The sequence below is a fragment of the Myotis brandtii genome, unplaced genomic scaffold, assembly GCF_000412655.1.
Source record: "Myotis brandtii unplaced genomic scaffold, ASM41265v1 scaffold441, whole genome shotgun sequence".
Lineage (NCBI taxonomy): Eukaryota > Metazoa > Chordata > Mammalia > Chiroptera > Vespertilionidae > Myotis > Myotis brandtii.
In genome coordinates this window covers 1024240-1038087 of record NW_005366873.1, presented here as the reverse complement: position 1 = coordinate 1038087, position 13848 = coordinate 1024240, and the positions used below count along the sequence as shown (strand labels likewise).

Below are 13848 nucleotides of genomic sequence, written 5' to 3'. Positions count from 1 at the left end.
TAATAATTATTATTATTATTATTAATTTCAGAGATGAAGGGAGAGGGAAAGAGATAGAAACATCAATGATGAGAATCATTGATCGGCTGCCTCCTGCACGCCCCCTACTGGGGATCGAGCCCAAAACCCAGACATGTGCCCTGACCGGGAATGGAACCGTGACCTCCTGGTTCATAGTTCAATGCTCAACTACTGAGCCACACCAGCTGGGCATTCAGTCCCTGCTCTTGTTTAATGTATTTATTTCCCACTTCTATTCCCTCATTCATCACTCCCCTCTCCCCCTCCTCCATAGGTAATTGTTCTTATATGTTGGGCGTGTATTAATTTATTTGTATGTGTTCTTACAGATTGTGTAAACTGGTATTATCAATCTACATAGCATGTAGATCCCTTTTTCACTCAGCTAGGTTTTTACAATTTATCCTGTTGTGCATGATTATTCTAGTCTTACCTCTTCGCTGGGTGCTTACTCTGGGCCAGGTTTAGTGTCAGCGCTTCAGGTGCATATCTCATCTGATCTCACCAACAGCCCAGGAGCGGGGGACTGTCATTGAGGCAGTAATCTCAAACTGAGTGAAACAAGGCAGAATTAGGATAGGGCTTCAACAGACTGATGTACAGCAGTGCCAACAGCCAGGTAGTATCTGCTCAGCACACTCATCTCTTTAAATACTGCTGATTTCAGCCCTGGCTGGATTGACTCAGTGGTTAGAGCATCCGCCTGCGAACTGAAGGGTCGTGGGTTCAATTCCCCATAGAGGGCACATACCCATCTCAGTTGCAGGCTCGCTCCTGGGGCATGTATGGAAGGCAACCAATCAATGTGTCTCTCTCACATCGATGTTTCTCTCTCTTTCCCTCTCCCTGTTCCACTCTATCTAAAAGCAATGGAGAAAGACCCTCAAATGAGGATAAAAGAAAAAAAAAAGAATAAAAAATAAATAAATACTGCTGATTTCAGCTCTATAGACTTTCTTTCCTCCCTCTGCCAGGAATGTTCCTTTGGGTCAAACAGCAAGTGAGTCTTTGGAATCACCTGGTACCCAAAGACAAAGGAGCTCCAGCAAGGCGTTGGGCGACCATGAACAATTTTTGGAAGCCAAGGTGCCTGTTGAACATTGTAGGCTCAGCCCCGGTCCAAGCTCCGTGGTTCCAACAGGAAATTAGAGAAACTCTGCAGAGTTTCTGAGACACCATAGTCGAACACGTCTCTGAAGAATTTCAGCAGAGCACGATTCACACATTTTGTATTCTAACCCAATGGGTAAAGGGACAGAGGCCAGTCATGTCAGTTACCACCTTTTCTCAGGTGGGCTGGAGAGATGTGGGCCTGGGGACTGAGCACTGCCTCAGCTTACCTGCCCAAGAGGGTGGGAGGGCTGACTGTGGATCCAGAAGCTCCAAAAATGGATAGCCTCTTCCTGCAGAATCTGAACCCCTGCCTGGATACAGCTAAAGCTGTGGCCTTTATGTTTTCACTAGATGCCCTGTGCACAAAATTCATGCAAGAGTAGGCCTTCTCAGCCCGGCTTCGTAAGGTTGTCCAGAAGGTCATCTAGAAGGATGTGTGGATGGTCGTTCTGCTGTTTGGCCGTTCAGTTGATTTGCATATTACACTTTTATTATTATAGCTTGCTACAGGAATCTGGTAGAATAAATCTGCTCTTTTCTTTTAAAAAAATTTTGTCAACTATTGCACTTTTGCCACTATATCCAGTGTTACTCCCAAGTCATACTCCATAAAAATACTCCCAAGCCCAATGTAGGGACATTTTTAGCCATGTGTGCAAGAAGACAGCTTCCTGCAATGCTGAGATTCTTCAGAGATGTGTTTGATTACGGTTTTGCAGATCTTATCTTTTGATTCTCAAAACTTTCATTTCTGTCTTACTATTCATTTTGGAAGTCGCGTGTTTAAATAAGATTTTCAACAATTGAAATTCTTTGGAATAGTCTCTGGCTCCTTTCCTATTCTTGCAGAAAATATATTCAGTGTAGCTAATACCATGTTTCTTTCAAATTATTCATTTCTCTGACCCAGGATTGAAAGCATATTTGTATTGACTAGTTTTCATGTCTTGTCATCAGGCTACTGGTCTCTCATTGCCTTGTGGATCTAGTTGGCTTTTCTTATAAAGAGCTTCTAACGGATTTTTTTTTCCCTGATATGTTTTATCTTCTGACTGCATGCCAGTAACAAACTGTTAATGTTGGGGTCCTTTATACTATTTTACAGAACACAGTGAACACTTCTGTTCTGTGAAAGTGATGCCCAAGTATAGGGCATTAATGTAATGTGTACCCAACATGGACATAGGACAAATCAGAACACAAGAGACCCCTCTCAGCCTGAGCAATGGACGATGGGGTGACTAGACCTCGGCTCCGAAAGTTCTTGAGCTGAAACAGACATAGGCTGTGCCCATCGAGCACAGAGGAGGGATGGAAGAGACAGGCCTGTTGGAGCTTGGGCCACACTGGGGTGGAGGAAACCAGGCTGCGGGAACTCAGAGCTGCCCTGTTCAGCCCAGCGCTCAGAGAGGGCTTCCTGTAAGAAGTAGCGTCTGAGCTGCCAGCTCACGGGGAAGCTCTAGGCCAGCTCTTCTGGCTCCATAGGGCTGCTTTTCCCACACCCACTTCTTGATGTTGGAGCTTGACCCCCTTCAGGGGGTCACACAGACACAGAGACATGGAACCAGGCTTCGAGGAAGGGCTGTCAGCATCTCCTACTCAGACGCTGGTTCACTGGGGGATTTGTGAAGCACGCAGTCCTTCCTGACAGTTTCATGAGAAGGCCTCTGACCCCAGGGGCCCAGGGGCGTTTCCATCTTTGCCAAGTCTCCTTTTCTCTTTCTTAGAATCAGAGTTTGGAGCGCAGCGCGCAGGAAAGTCATCGTCTCCTTGCAAGGTGAGACGTGGGACTGGAGAGAGAGCAGATGGAAGGTTCATTCTCCTGCAGTGGGTAGACTCTCTGACAGCCTGGGAGGATTTGACACCCCTCCTGGCAGCCAGTCCAACAGCGAAGGAGTAAGTACTTTCTTTCCTCCCTCCCTCCCTCCCTCCCTCCTGGGCTCTGTATCTTCAGAGCCTATTCTGATCATGCTGTGATATCTGCCTGTTCCTCTTCTCTGTTGGAAATGGGAAAACATGGAAACCACTTATCTTTCGCTGAATGAAGTAAAAGAGCTAAAAATGGAGAGTAAAAATGAAAGTATACATTAGGTAGCTAGCATACAAACAACCATGAAAAGGTACCCAACTCTTAATTAAAAACGGACAGGGAGGGAAGCAAAACAATAACCTAAATGACCTATTTTTAGAAAAACAACATCAGAGAAAAATAGATATTGTTTACACTCATGTGTGTTTCTAGGGAATAAAATTTACAGGGACATCTTGTCCGATCCTTTCTGCGTAAACAGCTGGGAGCAGAATTTAAGAGGAGCTTCAAAGAAATGTAGAACCATGGCAGGTTCTGAGCCTCCCTGGGATGGTCGCCCATTTCCTCCAAATGATGTTTGGCCCATCTAAGTGTAAGGCTCAGCTTTAATGTATTTAAGCTACAATGACGACAGAATGAGAGAAAGAGCAGGCAAGCAGCTCTTTGGCAGAACACTCAGATGTCTCCAGCTCACTCTGCAAAATCACCTCTGTCTTAGATGAAAAAGCCAAAAAGCCACTCTGTTAGAGGAGTGTGGGGCTGTAAGAGGTTCAAAATGTGCTCTTGATCCATTCCCATCATTCTCAACCCTTCCCACTGCTGCACAACAAAGGATCCCAATCCCAGGAAATGTTAAATCAAATTTCTGTAACGGAAAAGACAAGATGAAAATGTATTATGAAGGGACAGTAATTAAATCTGAACTAGCTACAGGAATAAACCAGCAGACCAATGAGGTAGACGTCAAGTCCAGGAAGAGACTAAAATGCGTCAAGTAATTTAATATAAAATAAAGGTAGCAGAGTAAACCCATGGGGGAAATTGATCATGCAATAATTGATATCGAGATAATGGGCTAGTCATTGGGAAAGAAATAAGCTTATTTCCGACCTCATTTCTTAAACTATCCACATTGGAAATGAATAAAAGAGTTCTGTGCATACTGAATACATTGAAAAACATTTTTTTTTTTTTTTAGAATATCTGCTGGAACCAAGCATGCCACTAATCAAATAAAGATGCAGAACCGTAAAACAGGCTCCATTTTTCAAAGCATTTTTATATTAAAATTTTAAATTGTAACAAATTCTGCAATGACTCATTGAAGGAGCATTAATATGGAACTTGGCTTGTCAACTGATGAACTCAATCTTCCCATTCAATGTAGGAGCTTCTTTTATTTAACACATTAGGGGACCAGTGCTTTGGGCTCTATTGAAGCGAAAGCACACCCACCTGAAGGACCCAGACATTGGTACTTCTTTGCATTGGGGAAGGGGAGGAGGAGAGTTAAAGTTAAGTTAATGCTGACATTTATTAACAACAAGCGACATTTGTAGAGTATAGCTGCCTCAAGGCTTTTGTGATTAATTTTTTTTATTGAACCAACAGATGCAGTTTATGTTGGGAATTTTTAGCGTATCAAATTGATCTTGATAATACATTTTGTCACGTTAACTACGTTCTTCAACAGGCTGATTTTAGAGGCTTTAAAAAATACCTATACACAAACACACATTTTAAAGTCATGAAAATTTCATCCTAAATGCAGGGTGCAGAATTATATCCCAACACCATCCATGCATATGACATTTGTATTTTTGTGTTTCCAAAATTACTAATAAGAACTTGGTAATGATTTCTTGGATCGTTTCAAAAGCACATGCAGCAAAAGAAAAAAATTAGGCTTCATAAAAATGGAAACTTTTTGTACATCAAAAGATATGATCAGCAGAATAAAAAGTCAAACCACATGCTGGGAGAACTCTTAAAACTCAACAGCAAAAAAAAAAAAAAATCAAATAATTCAATTCAAAAATAGGCAAAGGACTCGAACAGACATTTTCCAAAGAAGATACACAAATGGCCAATAAGCACATGAAAAGATGCTCAACGTCACTAATCAATAGGGAAATGCAAATCAAAACTACAGTGAGATAGCATCTCATACCCATTAGGATTGCCATTAATTAAAACAACAACAACAAAAAAAAACCAACAGAAAATAGTAAGTGTTGGTGAAAATGTGGAGAATTTGGATCCCTTATAGGCTGTTGTGGGAGTATAAAATGGTATGCAGTTCTTCAAAAAATTTTAAAAAACTACCATATGATCCAGTTATTCCACTTCTGGATACATACTCAAAAGAATTGAAAACAGAGTCTTGAAGAGATATCTGCATACCGTATTCATAGTAGCATTATTCACAGTAACTAAAATATGGAAACAATCCAAGTGTACTAGTATATCGGCAGATGAATGGAGATGTAACATGTGGTTGCACGTAAAATAGAATATTATTTAGGCTTAAAAAGGAAGGAAATTCTGATATTTGCCTACATGAATGAACCTTGAGGACATTACGGTAAGTGAAATAAGCCAGTCACAAAAGACAAATACTGTATAATCCCACTTATTTGAGAAACGTAGAGAAGTAAAAAATCACATAGAGACAGAAAGTAGAATGGTGATTGCCAGGGGCTAGGGGAAGGGAGAATAATGAGTTGTTTAGTGGGTACCAGAGTTTCAGTTTTACAAGATGAAAGAATTCTGGAGATGGATGGTAGCAATGACTGCCAACAACATGAAGGTACTTAATATCCCTGAACTGTACAATGAAGAAAGGTGAAAACAGTAAATGTTATGTGATGTGTATTTTACCACAATAAAGAACTGGAAAAAATCCCTAATAAGAAAACTATCAATAGTTCCATAATCAATTGCCAATTACCTGAGGGGAGGTAACATGGTTCAAGACTCAGAATGGCAAAATGAAATATATCCAATAGGATAGCGTAGAGACTGTTTCCACAGGTAAAGCACATTTCACGGGATTTCTTAAGCTGTGGCCTGGTGTGCAATAATTGGCCGATTAAAAGTCTCATCTTCATATTTTAGCCATTGTTTTCACTTACTATATCTCCTATGGCTTTAATCACTCAGAAAATTTAACGTGACTATAATTTCTTTTTTTCCCATCAGTTTCTCCTCCATCAATTCTTCACCTTTGCCTATCTGCCTATCTGCCTATCAACATGCTTGAGATTCTCCCAGGCCTTCAATAACTGGTTTGGCTCAGTGGCTAGAGCATCGGCCTGTGGACTCAAGGGTCCCGGGTTCAATTCCAGTCAAGGGCATGTACCTTGGTTGCGGGCGCATCCCCAGTGGGAGGTGTGCAGGAGGCAGCTGATCAATGTTTCTCTCTCATCGATGTTTCTGACTCTATCCCTCTCCCTTCCTCTCTGTTTTTTAAAAGAGGTTCCTGTAACCAGTTACTGTCTCAGTCCCTTGTTCCATTTACTGCTGGAATTCTGGAAAGCCCAGCCTCGCTAATTATTTCCATTTCAGCCCCAGGCTTTCATTCTCGAATCCAGGAAAAGCAGGCCTCCTTCCCCACCGCTGGAGATATCTTTCTGAGGGTGACAAATCCCAAGTACAGTGGCCTTTTCTTGGTTCTCTTCCTTCTTATGCTCTTGGGGTATTTGACAGTGTTGCTCTTTCCCTCCTTTAAAGTGTTTCTCACGTGGTTTTTTTATGACACGAAATGATGGTGGTTTCTTTCCCCTCCCTGACCAGGCCATTGTCTTTTTAGTTTTCTTTCCTCCCCTCCTCCTGTCAGTGTCATTACTTTCCAGACTTGTCCTCACCTCTTTGACTTCTCCAAGACATCTTGTCTGCACATATATTTTTATGACATTATTACATCTGTGTCAGTAAATCTGGTCTTTCTCTTCAGCCCCAGCCTCCCATTTCCAAATGTCTCTAGACATTTCCAACTGAGCGTCTCCTACTGCATTTAACCTGCTGAGGATCTAACATATAGTCTTCCCACCAGTTCTGCTTGTGCTCTCCTATTTCCTAATAGTGCTACCACTTCTCCCGGGAGCCCAGACTTGAAACCTTGATTTTTTTTCCCACCACAACCTCTCTCTTCTCTCCCATAATCAATCAGCAAATGCTATCAATTATTCTTTGACAATATATTTCTCTATTTCCTTCCCTGCTGCTACTATACATTCACTCATTCATTCAGTAAATATTTATTGAGTGCTTACTATTTGCCAAACATTCTGCCAGCATATTTTTGTTTTGTTTTGTTTCCTGTCTCAAGTTTGTCTCCCTGGCAATAAATTCAATTGTGTTGCCAGATGTATATTCAGAATAGTCTATTCTACTTTTTATTGATTGATTTTAGAGACAAAGAAGGGAGAGGAGAGGAGAGAGAGAGAGAGAGAGAGAGAGAGAGAGAGAGATTTGGTGGGTGATTCTTGTATGTGCCCTGACCAGGGATGAAATTCGAAACCTTGGCATATTGGAATGAAGCTCAACTGAGCTCCCCAGCCAGGGCCAGAATATTCTGCTCTAATTTTCACCTCCATGCTTAGAAACATTTAATGGCTGTCCTACACCTATTGTAAAATAGAGCACTCTGCAGAGCCCCAAGCGTTCCATGGATCTCCTTAAAGGCACCCAAATACGTGAGTGTAATGGGAGAAAGCTCTTCAGCCATACAGCTCTCCTCCCATTTCACAATAATTTTTTTTAAAGTATTGGAAACTACTGTTTAAGCCTTTGCCTGAGACCTAATGTCCTCTTTAACCAAACCCTAAATGACTTCCCAGCCTAATGTGCTCCTAACCAGCTACAGACAACCCACTTTTAGACCAAATCAGACTGCTGTTGTCACCCCTTTAAATCAAGTATGCCCCCTCCCAAGCCTTGGCTCGCACCACTTCCTCTGCCTGCACCATCCTGCACGCACCTGCCCGTGCCGAATTCTGTATCTAACTTTCAAAAGGCCACTCATTTCTAAGAAGAGCTTTCTTGCTAAAATACTTGCTTGATTTCGTTAATTGTATTCATACCTTATGTGCCCCCCAAGAGTTTTAGATGTTTTGAAGGCAAAAGTGATGTTCTATCTTCCACAGTAGCTAATGTAGTACTTTGTCTATAGAAAGCATTGGATCGGATCGACACTTGTTGGATGGATGAACAAATCTGTTTTCCTATGGTCTTGCCCCGCAGGGATCTCCATGACGTCCTGGCATACAGAAAAAAAAATTGTACAACCTTTCCTGTGTGTTTATGTAAAAGAGATCAAGAGAAAAGAAAAAGAGGAACCCGAAAAGGAGGTGCAAATGAGAATGATATGTACAAAAAGCATAGTTTCTTACTCAGTACTGCCCAAGAAAACAGGAGAGGTGAGGAATAACCTGTCTTTACTTCCTCTTTAGTTAACATTTTAGCACCTGTATTTTGCATTCACCTGGGAGACATTAACTCATTAAGGCTCTCCGTACCCCTGGAGGTAAGCGCCGCTGTGCTCATTAAATAGAGGGGACAACACGGATGATCAGTGACTTAAACAAGGACACCTGGCAAAGAAATAGAGCATAAATCACCAGGTGCTTATTACAGGATTCTGATTCCCAGCTGTGACTCTTCACCTTCTGACGCTCTCCCCAAAGTTATCATCTTTTTCTTCTGCATGGGAAAATCATATTTGTTTCCCGCCATCCTTAGGATTATAAGTGCCCATTTAAACCCCCCTTTATACATTCAATAACATCAGCAGTCAGTGTTCTTTGAGCACTGAATGAGTGTGTATTATTATGTACACACTCAGCTCCCGCTTTAACACAGACAATCCACACGGCCATATTCTCAGCAGCTTCCACCCAGAACCCAGCCAAAGCAGGTGGCATGAATAGCTAAGCACCACTGGGCCAATCTTGAGTATTCAAGAGATGCAAATGATTCCTTTCATTATTTTTGCTGGTTTGTCTATTTTATGCTCGTGGAGGAGTGGCTATTGCACCCATGTTGTACCCATGTAATGTTGGGCTCTGAGCATCACTTGGCTTTTTCCAGGCAGCATTTAGAGCTGATAACAAGCTGTTGCAGAGAAAATGAAGGTTTTGCTGAAATCGGTTCTGCATGGAAACAGCTGACCAGTTTCCATTGCTGCAATGTGGCTCTTTTGCTCTTGGTTGATTTTGAGTAATAGCTTCACTTCTGTAGAAAGGAGATTTTATTTGAACTCCATTCAGAGATTTGGTTCAACAAACAGGACTACAGGTCTCAGAAAATCTCTTTTGAACCTTCCAATAATAGACTTTCTCATCTATCATTCCTGAAACCCTTCATCCTTCACAGCCAAGCATATAGATAGTTTTGGTGTTCACTGTGTGCTGTGTTTGCCATTATGATGTGCTTTTTCAACTTGAGGTACAAATAGAATAAAATCTCTTTTCTTTTTCTAATTAATTGCTTGAATTCCCACTTTCCCTCATCAGCAGGAAGTCTGATATTGGCTTGAAAACTTGCTTTTCTCAATCCAGGAACTTACTTGGTCTGTGAGGTGTTGGTCTTATTTGTAAATATCAGAGAGAGAAAGAACTGGAGCCATTGTCTTCTGCATAACGTCACCTTTGAACACTGGTCCTCTGTAGATATGTGGAATTTTGTCCACACAATAGTGGTCCCCTTGGCAGTCCGGTTCCTGCTCAGGCTGCCGTTGGACTATACGTTTAACTTATAAGATATAGCAGAACCACCAGGAAATTCACTATCAAGACAAAGAAGATCTTCTCCAAGGAGAATTTCTGTTACAGGGAATTTCTCTTGGGAAAAAACATAGAAAGAAACAAGTAAACTTTACCCTACTCTATGTCATATTAGACTTGGTTGATCGAAGAAATTAGCTCCAGTGGTTCTCAACCTTCTGGCCCTTTAAATACAGTTCCTCATGTTGTGACCCAACCATAAAATTATTTTCGTTGCTACTTCATAACTGTAATGTTGCTACTGTTATGAATCGTCATGTAAATATCTGATATGCAGGATGGTCTTAGGCGACCCCTGTGAAAGGGTCGTTCGACCGCCAAAGAGGTCGCAACCCACAGGTTGAGAATCGCTGAGCTACACGAAGACAAGGACTTTATCAAATGGGAGCATTTCTCTGCTCTTCTGCCCCAGTAGAACCTAGGAAAACTGTCAGAACTCTGGTTTTGAATTAAGAACATTAAAATTCAGACAAATGAACTGGCTGCCCAGGTCACTCAAGTGATAAGTGGCAGAAGTGTGATTAAGAATCTTCACATCTTCGTTGCTCTGACCACCAAACCAATTTGAATTCCATCCATCTTTCAAGACCCAGCTAAAGTCCCTCAACTTTGAAGACAATACTTTTTTTGCCTCTCACTGATGGGCCATTGATCTAGGGAAGAGAGGTTAGAATGAGATCATAAAAGTCTTGAATGAGAGCTGGAGGAGTTAGATCTTATTTAGCTGGCAGGGAAGACTTTTTCTTAAAAAGAAGAATGCCACTATCAGGATTGAACTGTTGGAAGATTAATCTGTAAGGTATAAGCGAGTGTGACAGAGGAGAATCAAGGGCCCCTTAGAAAACCAGTAGGAAAGTTCAGGAAAGAGGAAATAGAGGAGGAGACAAGGACAATGGCAGAGGTCACAGATGGTTCCAAGGTGTGAGCCTTTAGAAGATAATGCTTCTTTAAAAAAAAGGGGGGGCGGGTACATAAAAGGGGCTGATGAGGAAGAGAAGGTGAATTCAACACTGGATGTACAGAGCGTGGTGTCCTGCTTAGGTGTCCTAAAGGAGATGTCTCATTGAAAGTGTATGCCTTTCATAATGAAGGAATTGTGCCCTGGCTGGTTTGGCTCAGTGGATAGAGCGTTGACCTGCAGACTGAAGGGTCCGGGTTCGATTCTGGTCAGGGGCACATGCCTGGGATGTGGGCTCGATCCCCAGTAGGGGGTGTGCAGGAGGCAGCCGATCAATGATACTCTCTCTCTCCCTCTCCTTTCCTCTCTAAAATCAATAACAATATATTTTTTTAAATAATAAAAATAAAATGAAGGAATTGAGCTTTTTAAGTTTGGTCTCTTCTCTAGAATGCAAACCCGGCAGGTAGCACATGTCCTAATGGCACATGCACCCCTGTCCATGTGCTGGGATCTCTTCATCCATTGAGTGGCAGTTCACCAAGTGCCATGTGCCATGCCCTGTGTTAGGAGCTGCGGATATGAAAACAGCTGATGCCAGTCTAGGCCTCAAAGTTGAATAGACAATCTCATGGCATAAGGGCTATGCCAGAGATAAACAGAGGGAGCTCTGAACATGGCTAGAAGGTGGTGGAACTAGGGTGTTCAGAGTGGCTTCCAGGTCCTGGGCTGCATTATATAGGAGCTCCCTTACCTGCTCCACTCACACTCAGGTCTCTTGATGGTCCTTGGATCATCTGGGATGCTCTTTGCCTGGGAAAGCACACCCTCCCCCCCCAGCCCCGCTCAGATGTCCTTCTTCATTCCCTCCTTCCCTCCATCCATGGATCAAATGTCTCAGAGAAGCTTTCTCCTCTCCCTTATGTAAAAGTGTGCTCTCTGTCCCGATCTCTCGGCTCCAGTGATCTATTGCTGTGTAACAAATCTCCCCCCAAACTTAGTGGTTCAGACATCATCAAACATGTCATTTCTCCTGGTGTCTCAGGGCCCTGGGTCCAGGAAGGGCTCAGCTGGCGGTCTGGCTTCTGGATCTCTCATATGTCTGTAGTCAGAAGGGCTGGCAATGGGGCTGGCTGCATTCTCTCTCTCTTCATATGTAGTAGAGACGGGGCCCCTCCAGGTGGTCTCTCCATGTGGTTTGAACTATGTCACAGCGTGGGGGCCTCAGGGTAGTGAGCTGTTTATATGGCAGCTGAGGCTTCATAGGTGAATATTCCAGCAAGTAAGGTGGGACCTGCAGTATTTCACACGATCTAGCCTTGGAATGCATACAGCCTCACTGCCGCATATATCCAGTCTATTCATTGAAAAGTCACAAAACTCCATCCAGTTTCAAGAGGAGGAAACAAATGACCCATCCCTCCATTGGAGAAGGGTCAGAGTCACATTGGATGGGAGAGATGGCCGCCATGTCTGAACAATCCAGCCTGCCTCGCCCCCTTCTCTTTCCCCTTCTCACCTCACTGTGTAATGGATTCATTCATGTTCTGTGGTATCTGTCTTCCTGAGCTAAAATGCCAGCCTGTTTTGTTCACTGCTGTATTCCCAGAGCTATTCAATAAGTGCTCCTTGAATGAATGAATGATGTCCATTGGTCTCTGAGTTAGCTATTAATATAACCATTTAACAGACGAAACAGATGAGGCTCAGGAGGGTCTGGTAGTTGAGGCAGGCTCACTCAGCTACAAAATGGAAGCTCTGGATTTAAACGCATGTCTTGCTCCTTCCACGGTTCCAGGCTGCTCATCACCAGTTGTACCTCCCTGGACTCCCTCCACCCGCACCCCCACCCCCACCCCTGCACAGAGACACACTGCCACGGTGCAGCAGCAGACCAAAATTCAATTTCCCCCAGTTGGTTGCACTCAGGCTGAGAGCAAAGCGATTGCACTTTAAATCCCCTTATAACAGATTTTTTCAGAGCAAGTTCAGGGGTAACGGGCACATTCTGCATTCAGATCTTATTTCTGGTTTGCTGTGAAAAGGCAATTAAATGAAAGGTTAGGCAGTTTTTTTAAACTGCCAAGTCAAACTTTAGGCTTATTTTTGCCTTGCTGTCTTTATAGACATTTTATCAATATTTATCACTATTCCCCTTAGGGAGCTCTCAGATCTGTGATATTTGAAATAATAAAGCCTCTTCGTTGGCCCTTGAAAAGATTCACGGTGAAACTGCACCATTAACATTCACAGTTCCTCATTTATGAGGCCGGGTTGCCCTTATTTCCATATTCCTCACTGTTTCTCCAACGAGGAATTCACATGATAGTGTTTGAAGGCTCAAGACTTCAAAGCAAATTCTTTACCATTTTTATCTTGAAAACGATTCAATATTTGTATAATTAAAGTGAAGTCTTCCTAGAGAAAATGACAACTCAAATAATCTTAAATGTACCTCCAAGAAAGAAACTGTCAAAGTGACATTTACTTGCACAGTCACATTCTCTAAGGCCTTTCGATTCTTTCTGATTTCCTGTAATCTTTGAAGGTTACGCCATGGCTGACTTACATCGCTTTTTAAATTATTATGGCCTCCTTTCTTTGGGAGTTCTGAGGGGGTAGGGCTCAATCTTGCCTTTTCTCTAGATTTTGTCTCTTCATTGTTACCAAGAATTTAAAACAAAGTAAAAGCCAAAACAAAATCTTCCTTGACCCTGATATTCCTACTAGCAACTTCTCTCTCTCTCTCTCTCTCTCTCTCTCTCTCTCTCTCTCTTCAGTAAAGCTTTTGAGCAAATCTGTATACACACTGTCTCCGTTTTCACACCTCCACTTGCCAATGACCTCCAACCTCATTGGCAAATTAGAGGGAATTTTTGAAATTCTCTTTTTAATAGACTGTCCCCTGTGTATCTTCCCAGTTTTGACTTTGTACCCTACCCAGTGTTCAGGCATCTCCTTATCTGGGATGTCTTCAGAGTAGTTGGGCAGGTAGTATCATCATCCATGCATCCTTGTACACCAGGCTTGCTAAGACCTTGATGGGGAAGAGTAGGAGGTTGGAAGTAAGTCAGGCCAGGGCTCGGGAAATTGATCCACCTCCCCTATGAGGGCTCCTTGCAGCTTAACACTTGGTGTTCAAAAGGGCTTGGAAAGCTTGTGCTGAACATGGGCCAGTGCTAGTTCTTAGAGTCCAATCCAGGGTCCAATAAGGATTTCCA

General features: G+C 42.6%; 1 long non-coding RNA gene across 1 annotated transcript in view; it reads left to right on the top strand.

Annotated features, from left to right (window-relative positions):
* Positions 1-4210, top strand: part of LOC106727535 — a 13207-nt gene extending 8997 nt beyond the window's left edge. Inside the window, exons 4-5 of the long non-coding RNA XR_001363769.1 lie at positions 2862-3030; positions 4143-4210. This is a non-coding gene — a long non-coding RNA (uncharacterized LOC106727535). The remainder of the gene's footprint in view (positions 1-2861; positions 3031-4142) is intronic.
* The last annotated feature ends 9638 nt before the right edge of the window (positions 4211-13848 follow it).